This window comes from Nomascus leucogenys, chromosome 19, assembly GCF_006542625.1.
Source record: "Nomascus leucogenys isolate Asia chromosome 19, Asia_NLE_v1, whole genome shotgun sequence".
NCBI lineage: Eukaryota > Metazoa > Chordata > Mammalia > Primates > Hylobatidae > Nomascus > Nomascus leucogenys.
Genome location: NC_044399.1, coordinates 7,858,621 through 7,875,995, shown reverse-complemented (window position 1 = coordinate 7,875,995; position 17,375 = coordinate 7,858,621). Strand labels below are relative to the sequence as shown.

The window sequence follows — 17,375 nt, the reverse complement described above, 5'->3', positions numbered from 1 at the left end:
TATACAGTGAGTGCTCTTCAGATCCTTGGGAGGAGAACTGGGGAAGCATAGCCGGATTTATTTGGAGTCAAAACATTCATTCATTAGAGGCAAAATATTTGACAAAATGCATTTTGAAAAATAAAAATGAGTTTTAGGACCTGTCATAGCCAATAAAATTCACTTAGATGAAAGGCCCAATGTGTAATAAAAATGTCTCATTTAAGAAATTAAATGATCCTGTCATTTATAACAAGGATTAATAGAATTTTAAAATGGAATGAGCTCAAATGAAGCTCGGTGAGTCACAGTGGCCTTTCACATTTGCAATATTCCTAAGATAATTATTAATTAACACACCAGAAATGATTTTAATGTAACATTATGGTGCAGACTTAAACACCCAAATGGAAAATGCTTCTTATTAAGGTTTCTCATGCTTTCTTAGAATTAAAATGCTAAACTAATTAAAACCAAAGGTACTTTTAAAACAGTTTGCTTCCAAACAGATTTTTAATATATGCCAAGCTGAGTTGTCAGCCTAGAGCTATTTTCTTTTGCTAGAATCAGAAATCTATTAAAAATGGAATTTCTAATAGATGTCCTAATAGCCTCTGCTCTATCTCCATGTAATCTGTGTGGCATTCATGCCATTAAAGAAGAACTTGGGGCTAGAATTTGGAGTGGTGTATTTAAAAGTATTAGTCAAAACTTTCTGAAAGATAAATCACACTTTCTGACTACTTTGCTTGAAATATTTCCGTGAACTTCCATTGCCCCTAGCGTCAATTTCAATATCCTCACTATGACCTAGAAATCTCTATAGGATCTGGCCTCTACCTGTTTTTCCTCCTTCATCTCATTTTGGATGTTTTTGTTATTGTATTTCAGACATTTTAGACTTATAGTTTTGTTTTGTTTTTCCACGTGCCTAGCTTATTCCTGTCCCAAAGCATTCTTGTATTTTCAGTTCCTCCTGGAATATTCTTCCAAAACTTGTCACACAGCCTGTTACCTTCTCCCCATTCTGGTTCTAGGCTGTACTATGCAGTATAATTCCAGTCTGACTCATCACCTCTGTTATTTTCTGCCCCTTAAAACTAGAATGCAAGTTCCATGCAGGCAAGGCCCTTTTCCACCTGCTCAAATCCGGGTCCTAGGTACCTACAAAAAAGCTCGATAAACATTTGTTGAACGAACAAAGGCACTTATGCCATCTGGAAATTGTAACAAGAAATGATTACACAAAAGCTGGCTAAGAAAAAGACATCAGTTCTTAAAGAAGTTGCTGGTGTCTCATTGTGAGACCTTGAAGAAATTTAGATAAAAGTGTGTGGTCAGGAAGTGGGAAACATACATATAATATGCTGGGCTAATCTCTGAATCAGAGAAAGAACAAGCAAAAAGGATGACATTGAAATGCACAGCTCAGAGCAACGCCAGGCTCGAGCGGCGATAGGAACTGCTTGGTTGACTTGTCTCTTTCTGCTCCTTCTTTTTTTAAAGGCCCAATTTGTTTTTTTTCTAGGTTTGAAAGTGTTCAAAAAATGCTTGTTAAATGGTTATTTGGGAGTCCTAATTTTCTGTTTTTTTTTTTTTTTTAAATTGCTCATGGTTAATGTTGGTTCACATTAGCTCGTGGTTATGAATAAAGGACTCATTTATAAGTTGACAAGATTGCTCTATTTTGCCCTGTCCCCCTCTCTTTTATGAAAGAGTCACTCTAGCCTCACCCCATCACCTCTACTCAATCCAGCTTTCTGATCGGCAGCATCTCGTACCCAATGTGTTGATGAACCTCATGCTTCTGTGGAAGCTTGCTGGAGTTCTGGAGGAACATTCTACAGAAAAACGTGTCTTAGCAATTTTGTTGAAATTATAATTTTTTATATTCTAGGATAATGATTGCCCTTTTTCATCCTCTGTCTAAATTACTTATCCACATATATTCTTAAATTATGCTTTTTTACTAATTTATAAGAAAGGTCTAAACCAGTCAGCAAGTAGTACATGTCATCATAAATAAGTTAAAATGGGACTGACATGTTAAAAAAGGCCTCAATATATGGTACCTGTTAATAATAATAAATGCAAATAAAATGTCTAAAGGAAAAAGAAAATTTCATTATGGCTCTATAATTTTTCCATTGGCCTTATCAGATTAACAGCAATTACTATAGGTTTCCTTTAGTGTTATTCTAATATAATTTGAAAAAATAAATTTTAATCAGAGAATCTATCTATATATGTATATATTCTACATATAATACATATACTTAATAGGCAATTCAACAAATCTATATTGAACGTCTCTGTGAGCCAGGACCATACCAGACCCTGGGGACACGTGAATGAGTAACAATTCCAGCCCCTGGGAAGGTCAGCCCTGTCCAAGAATATACATTAATAGGAATTAGCTCTACCACTTCTGAAATCTTAAAAATGTAATTTCTGATTCAAAACATTGAGTGACCACTCTCTGTTTGCCCTTAATCAAATTTTTTTTCAAGAAGACAAACCAACAAAGAATGTATAACAGTAGCCTGCTGTGAACATTCTCATATTGTTCATTTCTGAACAACGGTGGCAGGGATCTGGGGACCCGAAGTAAAGAAATGATCGATTTTAGGAAAACAGCTTGATCCGTGGAGATAGCAAGGATTTTGGAAATATGGATGGCCCCACTGGAATCCCTCTCCAGCTTCTAGGAGCTGTTTGATGCTAGTTAAGTGAATCTCATCGACTCTTCTTTACAGCTTCTGATAAACAGAGGTAGTATGGATCCTTGCAGTGTTAGGAGAATCATTCAAGGTGACATATGTGAAAATGCCAAGCACAGTGCCACTCCCTATGCTGGAACTGCTCAGCTCTCAAAAGTGATCACAATTAGTTTTGACAGGGTACTGATTTGTTTGCAGGTGTGCCTGGCGCCTGTGGCCGGTCTGTGCTGTACGGCTTGTTCCGGGTTTCCTCTGCACCTACTGGTGACTGCCATACAGCTTCATTCTGTACACGTTTTACCTATGGGAAGCTTGGTTGAACATTGAACATTTTGCTCTCAATTCCTAGTGACTTAATGTGTGGGCTGTTTTAATTATTTATGCAATAAACATTGATAACCCTCATAAACAAAAACTGTTTGGAATTCTCAATTGTTAGGAGTGCAAAGGGTCCTCAGACCAAAAAGTTTGAGAACTGCTCATCTGTTGGATCAGGTTTAAGCTGAACTGGATCTGTGGAATGAGGATTCTTTCCTCTCATCATTCATTAAGTGATTTCACCAACTCTAACTGAGCGTCTATTTTATGCAAATTATTTGACTACGTTTTGGGAAGGATAACATAGAGCAATGGATGACCCATTCTTTCTGCCTTTGAGAAACTGACTACGAGTTGATCTGGATGGTTGGACGTGTAAGCTGTGCTCTGTGTGTTAGGAGAATGGTTGCTGGCCCACTCTACAGGACAGCTTGCTATGCACAGCGCTGGTGGACAAGCTCTTGGTGTTTCTGGGCAGGTGTTTCTGCACAGCAGTTGAGGTGGTGATGCTGGTGACACGCAGGACAGCAGCTGCTGTTTCTGCTTTTCTCATCGTGGGCAGTCCAAGTGTCCCTGGGGCTCCTTCCTGGCAGTGGCCTTAGGGTTAGCAGCCACGTGTGCAGAGCCGTGAGCGTGCAGCCCTGGACGCTGACTGCTGACCACCCTCTCAGCAGATAACTGCCTCAAGCCCGGCTGCCGGCAGCTCTGCTTGTGGCCAGGTCTCTGGACAGAGTTTGGGTTCGGCAGTCTTAGACAGTTAACTGCTTTTCTAAATTCTGCTCCTCTTTGAAACAGTGTTCCCGTTCTTGACTCTAAAATATAATTGCCCCTTAGACTGAGTTTTCTGCGCTTCTCACCACTTAGTGTTGGAGGCCACATACGCTGTCAGAAAACTTCCCTTTTCACCCTCGGCTTGTTTTGTGGCCTGGTTCCTTCTTCTGTTGAATGCATGACCCACTTTTCTTTCCTTTAAATTGGTAGCAAAGGAGAATAGGAACAAAAGAGCATTTTAAATAATTTTATGAGGAAATTCAGGACCAAGTGAAACCTCCCATTGGATTAACCCATGGGAAATCTCATCTTGTGTTAGTTTACACTGGATTTTCCAAATAATCTTCAGGGCTTTAACATTTATTTGACCATTTGATGAATGAAAACATTTTCTCCAAAGTCGTTATGTAAAAGAAATGAGCGCAGAGACAGATAGGTTCTTTGGGCTAGTTTTTACTTTTCTTAATATCCTTTCTCAGATAGGCGTCTTGACTGATAAACATATCATCTTATTATTATAATTTACCCTTCCCTCTCCATTCCCCATGAAAATAATAACAATAGTACGAATAGTTGCATTAAGGGTTTCTGCAGTTTGCACTTATGGTCTTAGAAACATTTAATTTTATTTTAATTTAAAACTAGTATTGAAAAGATAGGAAACCACAGAGCACTCTGCTGTGGCAGTCCTGCTAAGATACTTTTAAAAAAATACATTTAAATTTTAATTTTAAGTTCTGGGATACATGTGCAGGATGTGCAGGTTTGTTACATAGGTAAATGTGTGCCATGGTGGTTTGCTGCACCTATCAACCCATCACCTAGGTATTCAGCCCCACATGCATTAGCTACTTATCCTGATGCTCCCCCTCCTCCCACCACCCAACCCACAGACAGGCCCCAGCGTGTGTTCTTCCCCTCCCTGTGTCCGTGTATTCTCATTGTTCAACTTCCACTTATAAGTGAGAACATGCGGTGTTTGGTTTTCTGTTCCTGTGTTAGTTTGCTGAGGATAATGGCTTCCAGCTCCATCCATGTCCCTTTTCTTTCTCATTCCTTTTTATGGCGGCATAGTATTCCATGGTATAGATGTACCACATTTTGTTTGTCCAGTCTATCATTGATGGGCACTTTACTAACAATAATTCATTTAATACTCATTGCAACCCTGTGAGATAGAGATCAGTCTCCCCCATTTTACAAATGAGAAGACCCAGGCCCCAGGGGTTAAAGGGCTTGGGTAGGGTCAGGCGGCTGTTGCCGTGGTGGAGCAAGATTCCATTCTACTGTGTTCCTCTGAAGCTCATGATTATAGCTCTAAAGTGCCCTGGAGGATCACCTGGCAGATCAGAGCACCCAGAGGACTACGGATCATTCAGTGAACCAAGATCACCAGCAGATCCCGATCACCTGTTGGGTCACCAAGTACCAGTGCAGCCGTCCTGCAGGGTTAAACATTCACCGAGTGTCCATGGCCAGGATATTTACTTGTTTTCAGGATCCTTCTCTTTCACATATACTAGAGTCCTTCCCTGCTCATTTCTGAGATTAAAATTGCTGAAAAAATTAGAGTTCCCTCAAGACAGATTGGGTGGAGACAAGAAGATGGAAGGTTCCCAGGGAACGAGAATGTTGGACAGGGTGATTCCCAACTTCTCCCACTGGTGTTTGTCTCCCTCTGCATGGTCACAGGCTCCACGGTCACTGGCTCTGCAAGAACACTTGCTCCAGCGCCTCACCTGGGGCCCTGTGTGCCAGGCCTGAGTTGGGCACCGGGACTTGCTAGGGTCACTAAATGGGGGCCGTTCCTACAGGGCTCTGTGTTTGGAGTCAGAGGTAAGATTTTCCTTTCCATCCTCCCACCTAATAGTAGAGAAAAGAGCATGTACTGCCATTGGGGACCCTTGTGCCTATCTTCTTTAAAACATTTTATATTTCTAAAGGTTGCAATAAATGTCATTTGCTGTGTAAACCAGAGCTGGGGACCATGGGGTGGACTTGCTTGAGGGTGCACCATTGGACAGTTAGGGTGAGTGGTCACCTGCAGGGGGGGTGGGGTGTGTGGGGGTGTGGGGGTGAGGGTGTGCAGGGGTGGGGAGTGTGGGGTTGCAGAGGCAGGCCTGCACAGCTGGGGCTGCCTTTGCTCGGAGGCCTCTCAGTCTGCACAGATGTTCCCGTGGCCTGCATCGCCATGGTTTGTGGCCAGCTCTGCTCTTGATGCATCATTTATGGGCTACCCGGATTCCAGGGCCACATAGCAGCCCGCCTGTCTCCCAGCCAGAGCCCCAGCTGCCTGGGGCATTTATGACAAGCCACGAGCAAGCCAGCTTTGCACTGTCGCTTACAGTGCTTGTGACAGCTCCTCTAGCACCCACCCCACCCCTTTTGTTTATTTCAGCACTCACTCATTTATTTCTTTTGAATCTGTGAACCTTGGTCAAGTGGCAGCTAACAATGTCTGAATGTTCTCTACCCCGATGCTGGGGCCAGGATGCCATCCAACTCATAGTATTTACTGAATGCCTGTTACCTGCCAGGTGTGGTGTTATGTGCTTTACATAATTATTTCATTCCATCCTCACAACAAACCTCTGAGGAATGCAGAACTCTCCTCACTTTTATAGATGAGGAAATCAAGGTAACTTAGGTCTGGCCACACAGCTGGTAGTACAGTGGCAGAGTGAGGCTTCTCAGAAACCCGGAGTAGCTGGCTCTAAAGGAATCAGATGAACAAATGAACAAATAAACATGTTCACAGTCTCATGGTTGCTGGTGGTGGCACTGGTCACTGCCTGGAGATGGTCCCTGCCTGGGTCCTTTGGTGGGTGCTCCCAAGGCTACCCCATGGTTGGGGAGAAAGCAAGGTGCATTACAGAACTGAAGTGAAACTCTAGCATGTGTGTAAGTTCATTTATCCAACTAGCAGCTCTTTTTGTTTTCAACCGTGTAAGTATCACCTTGTTTGATTCAAGCCACTGGGAGCCAGGTGCTCAAAGGTCTCCTGGGAGAGCTAGAAGGATCCTGGGCCTGGCCTTGCTCAGTGGAGCGGAGGCCTCAGAGCCTCCCTGTTGTTGAATCTCCCATGTCCGGCCCCCACGGCCTGCAGTAGGTGACCAGGATAACTCAACGATCAAGTTCATAAAAAGCGAAACTGGCCTCTCTTCTGGCCCCAGTGAAAGTGCCCTTACAGCACCGAGGTGGCTGGGGGTAGGCCCCTTAGCAAGCAGGGCCTGGAGGTGGGGGCAGTGGGGAGGATGCTGCCCCACTGTCCCCACTGCCCCCTGACCCGCAGGCTCACTATACTGCTTCCATTTTCCTGGCACCACACTCCCCTGCCTTCTTGCACTATGCTATGTCCAAGTGTTTATTTTCAGAAAAAGGATCCCTGTAAGATGCACCTGAGTATGTGAAGTAGGCAGACAGAGAAAGCGAAGGGAGAACTAAAAACGGGGTACAGGAACATACCTGGTGCTCACGGGTGGGTCCTGAAAGGGGAAAACTGATGATGTCTAGTTGGTCTTCAGCAAACAGGTGTTTAATCCCCTTTGGTGCCAGAGAGGGTGATCCCCATAGGTAGCTTGGAGGCTTTTCGAGATGCCAGTAAGAGCTTGGACAGTCTTGTGGAAAAAGGAGTACACATGCACAATTTCAGGAGCACTAAGGGCCCCCGGCTCCATCTGGCTTTAGAAACATTGCACTTGAAAGAAGAAACGGAGTTGTCACCTGTCACACAAAATGAACCACACCAAAGGCATCCAACACTGTCAACTTGTTGTCTTTTAAATATTTGTCTCGTTTAATGAAATTATGACATTCACCATTAGAAATAACCCCAAGAATGCCAATACTTTCTATGTATCTATCAATTCTTTATCCGTTTGACAGAACAAAAGGTGCTTGGAAAAATAATTCTATACCCCTCGAACATATAGAACATGAAAAGCCAGGAAAAGGTCTCTTGTGTGTGTAGGTGGGATTACTGCAGAGTGAGACAAACTTTTAACATCGTGAAAGAGGTTTTCACCTTTATTAAATTTCTTTATCTTGTTCCAGAAACCTCCCCGGTATCGCTGCTAAAACTATCATAAAGAACTACTACTACTTACTGCTATGCTGAGATACTTACATGCATGATTGAGATTCTTCTCAGCTCCCATAAGTAACTTGATGCTCAGGGGTTGACTCACCTAAGCCAAAATTTGAAGATGGAACTTCCTGAAATCCCCCATGAAGCCTGTCCTATCCTAGTCCTGCCTTTGGTATTTTATTTTTTAATCGACATGTAATAATTGTACCTATTTATGGGGTACAGAGTGATATTTTGATACATGGATCCAATGGGTAATGATCAATTCAGGGTCATTAACATATCCATCACCTCAAACATCTGTCATTTCCATGTGTTGGGAACATTCAAAATCCTCTCTTCTGGCTGTTTGAAAATATATGCTCAATTACTGTTAAGTAGCCTTTGGTATTTTTTAATCTAATTAAGTTGCTTGTGAGGCTTTCAGGCAGCAAGCAGGAGGCAGCCAGGAAGCAGAGCCTGTGGCCTCAGGTCTAGGAGCTGGGCCTCGGATTGAAGGGGATCCAGGGCTGCTGGGGGCAGGGGGCCTTGCAGAGAGAGCAGGGACTGACCCTTTCAGGGGCGTTGGCCTGGCAGCAGCCGCCCTCCCACGCCTGCCTCCTCTTTTGGGAGGCTCCTGCGGTCAGCGGTGGCCCGCAATCAGGGCAGTGGGTGGGCCTGTGGGAATGCCGGCTGTGTGAGCGCACCTGTGCCGTCCTCCCAGCTGTGTGTTTCACAACAGGGCTGCTGTCAGCAATGGCCAAGTGCTGCACACCACCCACCCACTCTCCATGGTTCTGTCACATCTGCTGGCACCCCCATCTGGGTTGAACTGCGTTATTTATTTTTATTTAAAAAGGGACACCATAATTCTTTATGTCTGGGAATGAGCCAAACTGGCCCAGTGTTGAGTGCAGAAATATTCCATCTTCCTTCTGTGCCCAGAATTATTTTTGTTTTCTTCGATACCCAACCTAGATACGGCTACAGCAAGGAAATCGGTTGATTTTCAAAACCAAAACTCCTTTCCTGTTTATCTGTGTTGAAAAAAAATCCACCATCGTTGATCACAAGGCCAGTTTATCTCTGTGGGTGGTGTTCGATCCGTTTGCTTTTTCATCTGGTGCCTGCTCCTAATATTGTACCAGAGGAAGCAGCCATTATATTTTGGAGCCAAGAGGAGCTAATTGATACTGTTACTATAATTAATGCTAGTCCTGACTCACGAGGGACCTGGCGGTGGAAAGCCTTTGAGACCTTTGGCCTCAGCACCATCTGAGTGGGAATCCCAGCCCAGTCGCTTAGGAGTTAAGGGCCACAGGGAGTCCTCAGGGCTTCATTGTCCACCGTGTGAAGTGCTGTGGGCCAGGCCCCCAGCCGTGGGCAGTCACAGTGGGTATGCAGGCGTGGGGTGCTGGTGGCCCTTCCTGATGCTCTGTTCATCTCACGTGCTCACTGGCTTGCTGTGTGTCTTTGTCCACCAGGATAGAAGCTCATGAGGGCAGGGCCTCCTGCCAGTGTTGTTCATTGCACTATCTCCAGAGTGTGGCCTGGTGCAGAAGGAGATACACAAGCATTTGTTGAATAAAGGAATGAATGAGTGAATGAATGGACAGCAGGGAATATTTTGGACGGCGGCCTTTTCAAAGGACGTTCCTTTCATGATCAAGGCAAGGTGAATGCCTTAGAACAGATGCCCTGCGGACCAGAAGGGAGTAGCCAGGTTTTAGGAGAATACTGCACCTGGGGCTATGAGGTTTAGGGCAGCAGAGGATGGAAGGTGCTGGAAGGAGGCTGAGTAAAAGGACATAGCTCCCGAACATGTTCAGGTCCCCAGAGCAAGAGTTCAAATGGGGCCCACGTGGTAAAGATCTTCATATTTAAAAAATGACACGTTCTGCTTATACGTTGTTGAGTAAAATGGTTTCTCTCCTACTACCTTGACCTTGATGGCTGGGTTCAAATTTGGAATTCAGACTCCTTGAGACTTCAGGCCGGCAGAAGGCCTTGGAGGAAGCTGCTTCTAGCCCCTGCTGCCCTCGGCCTCCCCTCCCCCTCTCACATCTCCTCTCCTCCCTTCCTGGACTTCACTCTTCCCTGCCAGGGTGCTCCACCCACAGGGGTGGGCCTTGGGCCTCCCCAGGCTCTGGGATGTCCAGGGGATCGGACTTGGGCCCTGGAAGTAGGTTTGGAAACATCTAGGCTAGGAATTCTGGGGGCTTGGGTACAAGGCGTGGATGGGGTCAGGTCTCCCTGGGAAGGCTTGTGCCCTCCCCCATCGACTCTCCTGTCCCTCTCTTCATGATAGGAGTGCTGGATGCAGGACAGGGGCCCCCTGGTCCCATCAAAGGGCTGTGCTGGTTCAGGGAATACCCTTCCCCTTATGGGCTGTGACAAACAAAATCATCTTAAGGGGAAGCCCCTCGTCATGGGGCAGGAAGCAGGCTGCACAGGGCAATCTCTGCTTCCCTCCGATAGGAAGGGTTGGGCTGACACTGAGCTAGGGTGGCCATGCCTTGCCCTGACCTCAGGCCCATGGGCCCGGTGGATGAGCAGGGGCACGCAGGACAGACCTGCAGGGCAGGGCAGGGCAGTAGGGTTTTCATCGGCAAAGCCCTGTGATCCTCACAGTAGCCCCAGGAGTTGGACCAGCCTGGACCCTTACCCCATTTTACAGGTGAGGAGACAGAGGCTCCAGGGGCTGGCAGGGCCTGGCTAGGATTGCTTTTGCAGAGATGAGGTTCAAGGCCTCATCCAAAGGTGTGCAGCTAGCAGGAGGCCGGGGGGGTCATGAATTGGCAACTTCTCATTCCGAGTCCAGGAGCCTCTTCCTGACACCAGCCCTTGGGATGAGTGGCCTTCCCCAGGCCGGTGGTCAGAATGATTCCTGCCCAGCCCTGGGGGCGGCCTGGGCTCTGGTCTGTCTTAAGAGTGGGGACAGCCATGTGTGCTGCCCTAGCTGGCCTGACTCTATGGCTCTGGGTGCCCGGGAACCTCTGGTATTCTTGGACGGAGCCCCTCCAAGCCCCTAGACTTGTGAGTTAGCCCAGGACTGCAGCTTGGCATGGCCTCCTGTGCCTGACCTGTGACTCCTCAGAGGGACTCCAGGTCCTGTTTAGTCACAGTTTTAAGGCCCCTCTTGGGTCCTCGAGTTCTCTGGGCCTCACTTGTCTCCAGGAGCCTTGGGTTCTTACTTGTGAAGCACCCAGGTAGCTGCTACCCTCCTACGCCCCCGATCCCTGGGAGGTGACGACAGACGCCACATGGCCACTCTCATACTCTGTTGGCTGAGGCTGCACTAGGCTTGGGGGGCCCCTGACCCCTACCCCTCCCAGGCCAGAGTGAAATGCCTCAGAGGGGGATCTGTGTCCCCTGTAGCTACCTGGAGAAGCTAGATGACCCCCTGGGAAGTATGGGTGTCACTGCCTGTGGGGTGACTGTGACTAACAGGAGGTGGGAGATGAGGGAGCTGGCAGACCACTTCCTCCCCTGGCCTCCTGGGCAGGCTGCTCTAGGGCGGTTCTCCGTGCAGCCTGTTTCCAGGGGCCCCACGTGGCCCAGGGACCCTTAAATCTCTTGGTGGCTTGGGAACCAACGACCACGTGTTTACACACCGACCCTGTGCTTGCTTTCAATCCTTCCCTTTCCTCTCATTGTTTCTACCCACGGATTGGATCTTTCAATAAAACATTAGCATCTAAGTTGGCCTCAGTTTCTGCTTGGTGGGGAATCTGGGCTAAGTCACGTCTGTAGGTAGCTGCTGCCACCTGTGTTTTCTCATTCTGCAGACAATTCTCCGCTCCGCTCTTGCTCCGGCACTAATTTTTCCCAGCATTCATAAACACTTGTCAACTTTTCTTCTACTCTGACTTCCCTGGTGAAAAACAACAACAGAGAGCCATGGAATGACAGGTCCTCAGATGGAAACCCTGAGCCTCACCAGCTTCCGTGGAGGGGGCAGATATGTCCTGGTGCTTTAGAGAATGGCCTCTGTTGGGTGATTGTCTGTGTCTGAATCACAGTACTTACTGTGTGACCTTGGGGAAGCTACTTAATCCTTCTGGGCTTTACGGTCATCTTGTGGAAAATGCAGATATTGACAATGTTTGCATCATAGGATTGTTGAGCAGAGTAAATGAGAGAAGATCAAAGCCAGACACACAGCAAGTGTGTGATAAATGTCAGTTGTCACTTGGAGCTACTCAGTGGAAGTCTACCCTCCTTGACTTAATTTCTCTTGAAATAGTTAATAATTGTTACCATTTATTATCTTCCATGTCCCCAAAACTTTGCCCAAGTTCATTCACTTGACTCTTTGGCATTTAATAATGAGGAAACTGAGGCTTAAGGTCCCCTGGATGGTGCATGACTTGAGTTGGAAGCTGTACCCAGGTTTGCCTGATGCAGAAACCTATATTCTTTCCACTCCATGACACTGAAGCAGGTTTTCATTCTTCCCTTTCTCCCAGGAACACCAGCCCCGTCTTTTCACCATGGAGCTTCCAGAGCTGACTTTGAAGTATAAAGAGAAAGACCAGATGTTGGGCCACAGTAGAGGGCTTCCACCAAAGGAGGGGTTTGGGGGTGAAGGAGGCAAAGAGGCAAGCTCCAGGCAGGGGCTGCCAGCAAGCAGGCTTCTGTCGATGGGTACAACAGTGCTGTAAAGCTGACAAACAGAGTTTGGCTTCACTTGAAGGTGTGAAAAGAACAGCCTGACTCTGAGAGGCAAGTCCACCGAGCCCAGGACCCTAGGGGACCTGGTTCTCACCATTGCACTCAATGCCGCAGCCACTTCCCAAGTCAGGAGGGCAGCTGAAGTCCTGCACTGGGGACAGTTGGGTCAGCTGTGTCTGTCAGACGTCCGCTGATGACACAAAATGCCTGTCTCCTCTGAGAGCAGGAAAGTGTGTTTAGACAGTCCCTGGTAAATGTGAACAGCCATGAGAAAGGCAGCCTTCAGTGGGTCAAATTAACCTTCTCTATGGATGCAGAGTTGAGCTCCATCATTCACTCCCCACGAGAGAAAGATTGCTATGGCCTTAAGCAGTGGAAGCAGAACTGTTATTATTTTTAAGTTGATGCAAAAAATGACTTCTTTCTCCACTTTGAATATGTTGTCATCTTGGGTGAGGCATGAGGACTATGTAAGGTGGTGACCACCACTGTTGGCTTTTTTGGGAGAGCATTGACTGCCTCCATCCACTACTCTGGGGCGACAAGACGGGAAAAACCATGGTTTACCAGGCAGGCGTTGGGATTAAGATACACTTTCATTTTCAAAGCACTTTGCAGTCATTAACTAAGTGCTCACCCCTAATTCTCTTCTAGGTTGAGCTTGGCCATGGTCTCCCCATGCTGCCTCCCCTGCCTCTTCTCTGAGTCTCAAGGAACATGCTCTCACTGGCAGATATAAGAACATCTTGTGCTTTATATATATTTTTAAACCTTACTGGGTTGCTTGTCTAACTCACCCCTCCAGTAGCTTAGTGAGATGAATGCCTCTTTCTAAACTGTGATAACCAAGAGATACTTTCCAGGCAGATGCGAATGGGGCTTTAAGGGCTGTGAGGCAGGATGACAAGATCTTGGGTGAGTTTCAGGTATTACAAAGAACCTTTTGATTTCCTTTTTAGAGGAAATGTAGAAGGGCTTTATCAGCATAGGTAACGCTATAGAGCTGAGTGAAATGTAAATGAAATTCCCAGTTTTCATTTTCCTGCTTCATTTGATATTTGTGGGTTTTAGAAGTAGGACCAGCTGGATTCATCTGCAGAAAAAGCCACGTGGCTGCAGAGCTCCTTCCGTTGTTAAGAAGTGTGCCTTTGTGCGAAGGGGAAATGTTTTGAAGGCAGATCTGGATTTGAATTTTGGTTCAGATATTTATTAACAGTGGGACCCTAGGCAAGCTAGTTTCTGAGCTTTGATTTCCTCATCTGTAAAAGGAGGATAATAATGGATACCTCAAAGAGTTGCAAAGATCAAAAGTAAAATACATGCAAAGAAGTAGAGAGGGCTGTTTCAAGTCACTTACTTTTACTTTAATATACAGCTGGTGGGCCAGGAGAGAGTGAAAACAAAGCCACTGGATAGAGAGGATAGAGGGTGCTCCATGGATGCAAACTGCGTCTGTATGTTTACACAGAAGGGAGAGTGAAGGAGCAAATGTGGGCAACAGCTGTCAGTGACACATCATTACCCCAACAGCCAGAAACAAGATAAGCGCCTTGCGGGGACTCAACTGACTGCTGGGTTCGATGGTTCAAAGAGAAAAAGCACATGATGACTTTGAAGGAGGCTGCCTGGCTGAGCTGATCAGATCACCTAGAGACTGGAAATGCTTTCTGGGTAAGTACATACATCTCTACTACCCATCTCCCAACCCAGAACTGAGCATCGCAGATGAAAGATACTTGCCTGTTGGTTTTTTTTCTTAGCTGATTGTTTCACTTTCTGTAAAGTTTAACTAAAGTGAGGACATGGGACTGTGGTCGAGAGCTGCCAGTGTCATTCTTGCTCTTCCGAAGTATGGTCCTGCAGCCATTGGGTTTGAGCTTTTGCATATGCGGGTGGGGGTTTGATTGGGTGATGCTTCCAGTGTCTTTCTGCTCTAGGAGTTGACTTGTCTATGATCCTTGGGCTGTCTCTCACTTCACTGACACCCACTTACCAAGTCCTGCCATTCAAATGCATCCATTTTAAACCTTGTTACTAAACAATCGCCAAAGTGAAGGAATTAGCATCAATTCACACACAAATTCGAAAAATATAAATAAATCCGAAAAAATTGGAAGGGAAGAATTCATTCATCTTTTCTCTAATAGCCTTAGAGACGAAGTAAGGGATTCCTAGTTTTCTTATGCTGGATTCAGAACTTGGCTAATATAAAACACATACAATATTTGATGAAACAAATGAAAATTTCCATTTTCCTGCAAGCTGAAGATAAGAAGAGCTGTTTCAGAGTTGGACATAGACTTATCATAAGCAGGATCATGGATCTTTTAAAATTTGGGATAGATTTCAAACAATAAAAATCCTAAAAATTCAAAATAAAATTCCCTCAAATTTGCTCATGGCTTTCAACTCTTATAGTACTTTCACAAAGATGATCTTACTGCATTCTGTCTTTTATAATCTCTTCCACTTACCTCATGAGGTTAACAGACCAGGAGTTACACCCATTTTATAGAATGTGGGTACCTGTAGTTAAAAAACAAAACAAAAAACACATGTCTATTTTATTCCCTATTTTATTTGCAGTGGTTAGCATAATAAACATGAACGAACATGACAAGAACTTAAAAAAAGTATGTGAGTGACTGACTTATCAAATGAATGAATTAAAAAACTGAAGTACACACAGTTAAGCAATATACCCAATATCATTTTGTATAAGTGCCAAGATTTTAATGAAAGAGACAGAAATGCTGTCTTCTGAAATCAAAGCTCAGAAGATTCCATGATCCTATTGCAACAGTTGTCAGTTTAACAGAACAGTTAAAGAGTTCTGCCATTGTATGAGTCTACCATTGCCCCGAGAATGCTGTGTAACAAAAAAGTTTGGATTCTCAGTGTCTTGTAATGAATATTTGTGTTTCTTAGCTAGCCGTGCATCTGTGGTTTGGATGAGGTTCTGCTAATCTTATTGGGCTTGAGCAGGCTTTGTTCCAAGCTGAGTTCAGGCTCAGGGTTGCTCCAGGGGGCTTATTCTGGGGCCTACACTAAAGGGGAAGGGGCTCTCTGGGCCATATTCTTCTCACGCTGGATTACAGGAGTGCAAGAGGACAAACCAGCCATGAGAGGACATTTAAAACCTTTGCTTTTATCAGGTTTGCTTACATTTCCTTGGCCAAAACAAGACACTGGCCAATCCCCCCAATAGTCAGTGGGGCAGCAAAGTGTGCTCTATTCCAATGAGAGAGGGAGGGACTGTTTGATAGATAATAATTCAATTTATCACCACCAACCTGAAGGGAAGAAATTTGATTGACAAATTCTCAAGCTCTCTGTCAGCTTTGTGATTCTTTAGTTCTTGTATAACACGTTAAAGGGAGCTTAGTCTTTTGTCAGTGGAAACTGTCTAGTCATACCCTGATCAGAATTCAAGGCCAAGCAGGGACCATTGTTTGAGCTGTGGATTCTGCCGTTTGGTATTCACATGTCCCTAATCATCTTGGAAAGTATAATGTTTTCTAACAGCTGTAAAGACAAGAGATTCTAACATTACAAACTATACATAATATCCACAAAATTACATTGAATAATGTAATGATGTGTTACACTGTCATTAACACATTATGAATACCTAATTTGAGAGGTTAATGAAATTGACAAACATATGAACACTGTGGGTATCATCAATACCACTTAATGACAAACCTCTTGTTTTCATTTACAGAATCATCTGAAATGAGAAGATTCCATCTTTCTAGCTGCATTTTCTTGGTCATAAGTTAAGAAGAGTCTGCACAATATGTTTTGTTTGAATGTGGAGTGCGAGGTTAGAAAGTATTTTACATTGCAGGTTTCTGTGGTAATAATATTTAGAATAAATAAATTCGTGATTATTCGACGTGACCATTTGTAGTTTTTTCTGAAAAGGATTGGACTTGCTAAGGGTAAATATATTTTAGTTAGATAGATTGAAGAAGAAAGTGTCAGGACCAAGGAAAACTGGCCGGGGGGAAATAATTCTCAACAGTATGTTGTATTCCTAGTGAAGGAGCCCCCACTCAGTCTGGACTCAACAGTCCATAGCTTTTCATCTTAAAACTGGGAAGAATGATATGAGGAAGCTGTTTTCTTACACGCCACATCACTGGTTGAGCTTTTTGTTTAATCAATTATATTTTAAAGCAGTTCAACCTGTATCAATAGATAAATGAATATCAGTAAAACTCAACCATATTAGAAGGGACCCGTGTTATTTTCATCTCCAACATAATATTCCTAAAAGAATGGATATAATCTATGTCCACATTTTCATATAAAGTAAAAAATGTGAATATATTTTTTCTTGAGTGTTAATGTTTTCTGCCCATAGATGATAATAATAATAATAATACAGAAATAATAACAGGGAGGCCTTTTATATTACAGAAAGCACATTATATACATGATCAGATTTGACCTTCTTAGAAATGCAGTGGAGTTACAGAGAAGACGTTGTAATTCCATTTTGCCAATGATGAAATGAGGTCTGGAGAGGCAAAGGGACTTGGCCAAGGTGTAATAGCCCCGAAGTGGCAAGGTCACGATGTGGTAATTCTGTGCTTTTCTCATTATCCTCCACAGCTTCTCCACCACCAGCCTTCCAGAAGTCATGGCTTTCTGTTAGCCAGTTGTAGTGACATATCATCCTCATTAAAAATGATTATCTTTTCTGATTATTAAAATAACAGTCATTGTAGAAAATTTGAAAATACAGAATAGTGTAAGGAAGAAAATAATAACTGCCCTACTTCTGGAATTTAACTGTGCAGAAATAACACACTAACTTTTAACTCTTTTCTCTGTGTGTG

At 44.6% G+C, this 17,375-nt stretch overlaps 1 long non-coding RNA gene across 2 annotated transcripts in view; it reads left to right on the top strand.

Moving 5' to 3' along the window:
- The window catches only part of LOC115831544, a 62,085-nt gene extending 45,654 nt beyond the window's left edge, over positions 1–16,431 (top strand). For both annotated transcript variants that reach the window (XR_004027056.1, XR_004027057.1), the window contains 2 exons: positions 14,059–14,199; positions 16,253–16,431. This is a non-coding gene — a long non-coding RNA (uncharacterized LOC115831544). The remainder of the gene's footprint in view (positions 1–14,058; positions 14,200–16,252) is intronic.
- The last annotated feature ends 944 nt before the right edge of the window (positions 16,432–17,375 follow it).